Source organism: Telmatherina bonti (genome assembly GCF_933228915.1).
Source record: "Telmatherina bonti genome assembly, chromosome: 7".
Lineage (NCBI taxonomy): Eukaryota > Metazoa > Chordata > Actinopteri > Atheriniformes > Telmatherinidae > Telmatherina > Telmatherina bonti.
The window spans coordinates 26,511,972-26,520,893 of record NC_136625.1 but is presented as its reverse complement, the minus strand read 5'-3'; positions in this window follow the sequence as shown (position 1 = coordinate 26,520,893).

The window sequence follows — 8,922 nt, the reverse complement described above, 5'->3', positions numbered from 1 at the left end:
CACTCTTTCTAATCACACATACATGCTTTTCTATCATGGACTGTTTCCATCTCGATATTATCAGCAGTCTTCTTTTAAATAATTCACGGACATGTTGAGACGTAAGTTAGCAGAGCTACCGCTAAGGTTTACTCTGCTCTTATTTTGCTGCTCACTGTAACGTTAGTAGTAGTTGTGAGATGCAGAGTACTGGGATGTTTATTATTTCTTCTCACACTAGAAAACTTTTCCTCTCACTCTCCAGTGTGTGAGGACAGCTTCTTCTTCGGACGCTCTGCCTCTGCCGCTTAACCAATCAGAGGACTGGGTGAATAGCGCAGGAGAGAGAGGTGTGGCTGCATCTGAGCCGAAAAAAACCCAGTTTTAAATTGATTTCTTCATATCGGCTGGTTGGATTTAAAAAAAGGCTGATGCCGATATATGTAAAATTGCCAAATATCGGCGTCGATAATCAGTCCGACCGATAATCGGTTGACCTCTAATACACACACATGCATTTGTGCCTCATATTCATGTACAGATAGAACAATCTCAGTCTTGACTGATTACATCCTCATCATCTAGGCCTTGTAATCTGATCCGTTAATAGGTTACACCAGGCTTCATGATAAGAATGCTGCCGCCATGCTGGTTCCGCTGGAGTGTTTATAGTCCAGTTTAGCTTCCTTGCAGAGCCCTTGAGCATGTTTTTTATGGTGCCACAGTATGCACTCATGCTGAAGAGGCCACTGGCATCAGAAAGTGTCGTCACTATGGAGGTTTTCTTGGTCTGAAACAATGTTTAGGTAGGTTTCAGATTCAGACCTGAAGGTTTCCTATCAGAATGCTTTGTAACTGTGTTGATATATTTTATTCACTTCATTTTATTTATATTTTGGCTAAACAGTGTAGGATCGGTATCGCTACTAAACGGCACAACTTTGAATTGAGATGTTTGCATAAAACAATCTCAAGGCCCAGCTGCCATTGTCAGGGCTCATGTGTCTGTAGCTGTAATGTAATCAACACTTAGGAGTAACTGTTCTTTGTTTAGAGCCACTGCACATGCTGTCTAGGCCCATTTAATTTCAGGATCTGGCCTTTACAAGACATTTAATTGACAGAAGATACAGCGATGTAATGAGAGTCTGCAATCAACGGTTAAATTTGTGTGCTTTTCTAACCCTTTGTGGGACAGAGACAGCCATCTATCACAACTTGATCTGTGCTTGTATGTGCGTCTGTGCGCCTATGTTAATGATTTAGGGTCTCTGTGGGACAACAAGGGGAGGACTTGGCACGTGGCAACGAGGGGTCAGCAGTGACAGACGCCGACCGGCAGCTGTTAAAGAAAAGGAAGCAGGGAGGCCTCAGAGGGGATGAATATGGGAGGGCATTAAAACAGAAATGCCAAGGAAGAGGCTGGAGTGATGGATGACTGAGTAAAGGTAGAGACGATGTGGAGCACAGACAGGGTGGAGATGGAGCTTTAGATGGAGGAGCTGAAGGGCAGAGAAAGGAATTAGGGGAAGAAATGGAAAAAGAGACCAATATGTAAGATAGTAAGAGCTAAATTTACTTGGAATCTTTAGATAATAACTAAGATATTGATTTTTTTTTTTTTTTTTTTTTTTGATTAACAATGTGTTTTTAGATTAACTTTTGTTGCTAATTTAATCAGTTTATTCAGTTTTGAAATAATAAGCAGTTCTTAAAAACCTATCAGAAATAAAATGCTGGTTTAAGGTGGTGACAAAAGTAGAACAAGCGTGAAGTGCAAGCATTAATAAAACATCCAGACAGGAACTTAGAAAGAGAGAGCCGCACATTGTACAGAGCATGGAGTGCAGACATGGTACCTGACAGTGATAGTGTAACTAAGGAGCCTGAAAGAAGACAGAAAACTGCATGAGTGCTGTACAAAGTCAAATTGTGGCTTATTAAATGAGCTTTCCCATTGTGAGACAAGACAAGGAAAGGGTGCTGTAATGGAGGGAGGTAGAGATATGGGGAAGGGAAATGAAAGTAGCATATTGCCGTCTGTCCCTCCTGCTGCCTCCATTTACCATCATTGATCGTGCAGCCAGGCTGAATTGATGCCTACCTGCTGCACTCAGACAATTGGTATCTGTATTGATGCGTGTAAGGGAGAGGAGGACAGTGCCAGCATGTTTCAGTTGTCAGATGAATGTTGGTCTCATACTTGTCTTACTAATAAATGCCCCTACACACACAAGGATATTTTGACGCTTGAGAGTTTAGCTGTGCTCATGCAGCCAAAATGTACAAACTCAGCTTAATTGTCTATTTGTGCACTGATGGAAACCTTTGCAAACAACATACAAAGTCAATTATAATTGCATCATCTAAATGTAAGAGCTAAAAAAAGGATTAGAAAGAAAGTTGTCCTCTCTGCAGTGTTCAAGCAGCCTTCGGTGAAGAATTAGTGTCAAAGCACTAATTCTGTTGAGGTTGAACTCACAATAGCCTGATTCTGTTTAAATTTAGCTTAAATCCGATGTGATACTAATTCATTTACACATATTTATGTAACCACATTATGAGATAACTATTTTTATAAAACACTGAGCCCAGTTACATGACCATCAAAACCAGATATCTGGGAGTAATGGGATTACTGTGATAATCTGATTTGATCTACATGCAATACTAACCCTTTATCCCAACTCTTGCAAGAACTTAAAGGGAACATTATATATTGCAAGTTATTGCAGTATTTCATGCAAAGTTATTGGCTAGCTTTGATTAGTAGTTGTAGACTGATATCTTTTACAACAGACTTAAGAAAATGATTCAACAACAGTCATGTGTTTGATGTCACGTTGCAAGAATGAACCACTTTCAGCAGCTGTAGATGTGACGAGACATGGCAAGATAGCAACCGTGGCCACAACCACAGTTGTCCCTCATGGCTCATGGCAGTCTGACTCCATACTGAGAGTCGCAATTCAAATATTACTGTCACAAGTTTTAGTATGTTAGGTTTTATCCACTGCAGCTGTTTCCACGATGTTTTACTGAGTTGAAGGAAGTTGCACAATATTTAACAGGATCAGTTTGGTTGAGCTCTAGCCTTTCTTTAACATTTACAGCTAACGTATAGAGTTGTACAGTTTAGCTACTGAGTGTTCCTCCACTGTTCCCCTTTGACTGGATGTAGCAGTTTGAGTGACTAGAGCATGATGAAAACATGCGGTGAACATCTGTGTTGTTCTGTGTGAAATATTGCCCCATGGTGCTGAATGTATATCATCACATTGCTGCTGAGGTTCTCGAGTAATCTCGGCCTCAGTCTGCTCAGCCCGTCATATAAAGTCTGATTATTTGTTGCGGTTACTAGACTGACTTTGCTATGCATCAAGTGGTAAATTTCCTGTTCTGTCAGTCACAACTGACATCAGCTGGATCCAGTTTTAGGCAAAGTGTCAACAAAAAGTTTTTTTTTTGGTTTTGTTTTTTTTTTTATAGTCAGGCAAAATACTTTAACGAAATTGTGCTTCAACAGTAGCAGCAAACAATAGATGATTTCACCAGTAATGACATTATCTAGTGAAATGATTACAGGACAAAATGTAACTAGCTGAAGATTGCTTAATTATTATAGATATAATGAAATTAATACAACAAATGAATAAAGGTTTTTATTTAATTAGATTTTTTGTCTTTAACAGATAAAAATACAATATGCCAAATATATAAAGCTTGAAATATAAAACATTTCAGTAATTTGACTAGAGAACATTTTTGTTCCATATTTCAAAACATTGATATACTTTAATTCTATTTAAAGAGAATTAAAATATATGTTTTAGCTTCAAATAGCCATCTTCCAAAAAATATCTAAATTCTGTTTTAGACTTGAAGCTTCAGCCTGATCCTTCTGCGATTTATGCATCACATAAAATTGTCAATGTTTTATCCATTTTATGCTGTTTTCTTTTATTCCCATTCATTTAGTAAGATTCAGAAAACCCTTTAAAACCAGTTGCAGCTGCAGAAGCAGCAGTGCGCATGTCAGTGCAAAGCCATACATCTCAACTTTAAGAATCCAGTGGAATTACACTGGTAACTTAAAATGTTGTAAAGTTACTGTAATTGGAACAAAAAAGTATATTAGTTTGGATGCAACAGCAGGTTCTAATGTATGACATTAAGTTGTCCACATGTAAAACGATAAAGGCTTTCTAATGTAACAAGACATGGTAAAAGTAGTGCTGGCTTTAACCCATAACTTGGAAGGAAAGAGAAAAAACACAACACGTGCTTGCTTTTACCATGTAGCGGCCATGTGATCTTTTAATACATGGACAACTCTTTCATTTTTATTATCATTTAAACTCTGCAGAGGTGCTGCTAGATGGTAGTTTAGTTTTTACCATCTTTTCAGTTTAGTTTGAGTTTGGAACAATCCCACACTCGGCACCTTTTGACATTTTCTCTGGCTGACTTCCTATTTTCCTTCACTCTGTCGCTTTTTTCTTTGCTTTGTTTATTCCATGATTTCTTATTGTCATCAAACAAACAAGCTCACTTCTCATTTACCGACAAATGACACAGGAAGTAGATCATACAGGCCAGAAATGATGAATTAGAAGGAACATTTTTATTATTCTTATTTATCTTTTCTTGTTAAATGAGGCATAGATTGTGAGAATTTTAATTGATGATTATTTTGGAATTGATTAAATCAAATAATTTGATGAAAATATGCAGCCCTTGTATGTAGCATCCTTATGTCAGGTTAATATCCTTCTGAATACTTTTCTGTTTCTAGTTAACAGCACTAAAGGGTACTTATTTACTTAAACAGTTGGATGCAAGGTGTTGATTACACTCATGTGACTACAGATTAACATAAAAACTGGAACCAGAAACCAGCTTTACATTACACAGCCGGGCTTTTATGCTTCACTTGGTCTTGACCATTTAAATCTGAATTCATACATAAAAACAACAACTGATTAGACTTAATAAGCCAGCCTGTCTTTCATTATTTCACTTTCATAACCCTGTCCGAGCTGCCTTTGCGCCTGTCACTCTTTCTCTCTTTTCTCTCAGCCATCTGTACACAGTAATTCTACCATTTACCATTTCTTTTAACTCTCACTCCCTCTGCCTGATCTTACTCTTCATCCTGTTTTAGCCACATCCTTTCTCCCTTACTTATCCTTCATTCATTCATCCATCCATCTATTTTACACCCTTGTTCTTTCTCTTTCTCTTTCCCTTTTTTCTTTCTCTTTCTCTTTCTCTCTCTCTCTCTCTCTCTCTCTCTCTCTCTCTCAGTTCTTCTCCCCTGGGCGATGTGGACAGTTGGGTGGCTTTGTGTTTGACGCATGTGTTGGAAGGTTGCACACACACCCACAAATGCACATGCACCCACATGTCCAGTTTCTGTTGTCAGTTAGATGCTCAGCTGTGAGGCCCCCAGCCCTAATGCCCTGTGTGTGGGATGAGGACAGGACCCCCATTGTCCTACAGATTAACACACACACACATATAGTCACACACGTTTCCCCAGACCCCATGGGGTCCCTTAAGTGTGGATGTGCCTTGAGGCAGAAAATCAGGGGGTAATTTACAGCAGGGGCCAGCAGAGAAGATGGGGGATGTACTGCAGTGCTCACTTTGAGTTTTCATGTCAATTTCGGTCTTTTGCTTCCTATTCAGGATGCAAGAAATTAGACTGACGATCTTTATTTGGTCGATTGATGTAATAATATTCAGAAATTAGTAACTAAAAATGTACACAGGAACACAAATGATATGGAAACGTACAGGTAGAAATGGTGGAGAAAATAAACCTCAAACCTGTCTTTGTCGCAGGAGTGACAAACCTGAAGCAGTTTTCCTTAAGTGTGAACAGTCCTCTATAAACTTGAGTAATAAAATAATCAGATAACATTCTTTGAGGCGTTTTGCATACACTGTGTTGCAGTTTTCAAGCTGGACAACCAAATCAATTTTGGTGATCACTGGATTGAGGCAAAGCCTTCCCAAACTAAAACCCATAAAAGCCTGTAATCCCACAGAGTTATGGGGCTAAGGTTGCGGGTTTGTATTTTATATGCAAATTAAACTGAATTAGTGGAAGTATAATAATGAATTAATGGAAAGGAACAGCGATATATTAGAAAATTCTCCTTGTCCTCTGGTAACCTGTATTTAAAGATGTCTTTATTTTGTTTTATTTTTTTCAGTTAAGTACAACATAACCAGGTTTTGTTATATTACAAATCAGACTGCCACTGTGTTCTTCTGTGACCCGGTGGGAACAACATTTAATTGGTTTTTGTGAGGGGAATGTTAAATTTTATTTGCAAGCAAGATTACAAAATAGTAACAGGATTGCAGCAATTAAGAAACTCTATTTTTTAAGTGTACAAACTGTATAAACTGCTTTAAGATTACCTTTCAGCAGCAAAGCTTCTGCTTAAATAGGAGAGAGAAGAAAAATGTTATAGAAGTCCTCTGTGATTATTTTATACCTCTGACTCTTCCTTCTCCCTGCCTGTGTGCATTACCTTGAGCATACAGAGGCTGCTTAAATTCTAAACCACTGACCTATATTGCCTTGAATAATTGCAAGTGACTTAGGAGACTGAGGTATGTGTTGCACATGTATTAGCAGAGCAGTGGTAATGTCTTTACCCATATGTCTGTCCCATGTGATCCATAGCCGGCAGCATATGTTTGCACAGAGCCGCACACGTCCTCTTTTCCACCTTTCAGTCAGATTGAGGACAGTTGGCTGACTTTGCTGTATGCGTGTTGTGAATCATTATGTGCGTCGCTGAACATTTTTGCTAAAAGGTTGTTAATTACATGTCATATATGCACAGATCATTTTCCATGACTGTTTTAAAATATCTAAATTTGCACAGATGGAAACACACAATCTGTCCCGTAGTTACACATGGTTCTTTATAAGCCACTCCAGCATCTGTCTCTTGGAAGCCATCAATTATCATGGCTGTTTTAAAATCTTTAGAGGTTGTGGTTGGTAGATGTTGTTTGACAAGCTTTGTCAAAAGATGAAGTCTGCCAACCATAGCTCCAAAAGCAAAAAAAAAAAAAAGTTTAGAAGCTCAGTGTCAGACTTTCTTGCTCATTAAGTTACAATTTTATAAAGTATGAAGAAATATCCGCCTTGTTAAAGATTGTTCAGCATAGAAACCCTATAAACCTACAAATGATGATTTTTGCACTCAAATCTCAGACAGCCAGCTGAAGTAGTGCACCTAATCTACATTACCCTGCTTGCATTTTAATATTTAAGAGACAGATATGACACCACAGTTCTCACGCAACTCTATGTAAGAATGTTGACTTTGTTCTGTAAGTGTCAGACGGGCAGCATTGCCTGCTTTGCACCATATATGAAATCTTTCCCCCCTGTTAATTGCAGATGCCTTAGAACAAAAGTGAAACAAGCCACAACTCTAAATGTGGCATAATTTAAAAACAGTACAGTAGGATGAGTGTGTTTGTGAGGAATTTGGTTCTCTCGCAGTCAATGCAATCCCCAAACAAAGGAAGTTTGTTACACAAAATGAGTTAGCTGGAAGTCAGTCCTGCATGACATCCATGTCTGTAATGTTATTGTGCCACTAACGTGTCAATTTGTGTTAGTGTATAAGCCCACATGAATGATTTGTGGTTTAATTGCCAAACAGGACATAAGCTGTTTCTATTGGTCAAAGAAAAAGATGCTAGGACAGTTTGGAAGGAGCTCATGTGTGTGTGATCATTTCTGGAGTGTGCAATTTCTAAATGCTCTTCTGACCTTTCCTAATTGAATTACTTATGTAAGAATAAATAGAAAAAAAAACAGTAAATAAACTACACATCACCTCAGAGCCAAGTTATGCAGTAATGTGCAGACTATAGTAAAGGGCAGTGAGCTCTGAGAGCAGTAAAGCAGAACATAAGGGAGTGGGTCATCACCCCAGGCAGCTCCGAATGCAATGTGTTGATTGCAGATGTGTGGAGGGAAGGGACTTACACACTTTCCCAGACCCCAGACAGGATTTTATTCACATGTTGTGTTTTTATGTTAACTTTAGCTTCACCAAAAAGTCAGAACATTAAACCTGTTTATCTAATCATGTGTAGGACCCCTTGCTTAAACAGGTCTGACCCATTTAGGCATGAGCATGGAACCTCTGAAGGGTCATCAGGACTGTGACAGCAGAGGTGTTGTGAGATGGCTTTATAATGAGTTGGAAGAACATTTGTTCTAACATTGAGTGACTCACCTGTCACCGCTTGATATGGAGTCTGATCCCTGTAAAGTTCAGATGTGACTAGCCTTTGTCACCTTGATGCCTGAACTGTGCACATGCTCTGCATGTGCAGCGTGCGTGGCACGTGTAGAGGTATTTGTACATGTGTACATGTGCACATGTGTGTTGGTGTGTGCTTATAGCAGAGGGGGGGAGGGGTGGGTTGGTTTGGTTGGTTGGCTCTGTGTGAGCTCTTTGTAAGAAGAAGGGAGTCAGAGAGGGGAGGGAGGGAGGTGAACCGGGCGTTTCTCTCAGCTGCCGGCTTGTCTGGTTGCTGTTGGTAACTTTGCTTGATGAGATCAGAGAGGATCAGCTTTCAGGCCTTCATATCGCTCTCCACCACTCTGAGGCTCTTTCTCAGAAAGACCAAAGTGGAACTGAAACTGGAGTGGGACTGAAACTGTGTTCAGAGTTGCTAGGTGTCAGCGGAGAACGTCGTGACTGTGCTGCCTTGGAAACACTCAATGGAGTTCATGCGCAAGTGAGTAGCGGGGGGTGAGGAAGAAGAGATAGACTTAGGACAGATAAGCTCCAAGGAGAGAGAAAAGAGGGAGGTAACGAGGGAGGGAGGAGGAGGAGGAAGAGGAGGGGGAAGAGGTGGGAAGATCTCTGAGTAATGAGAGAGTCTCTCTTTCTG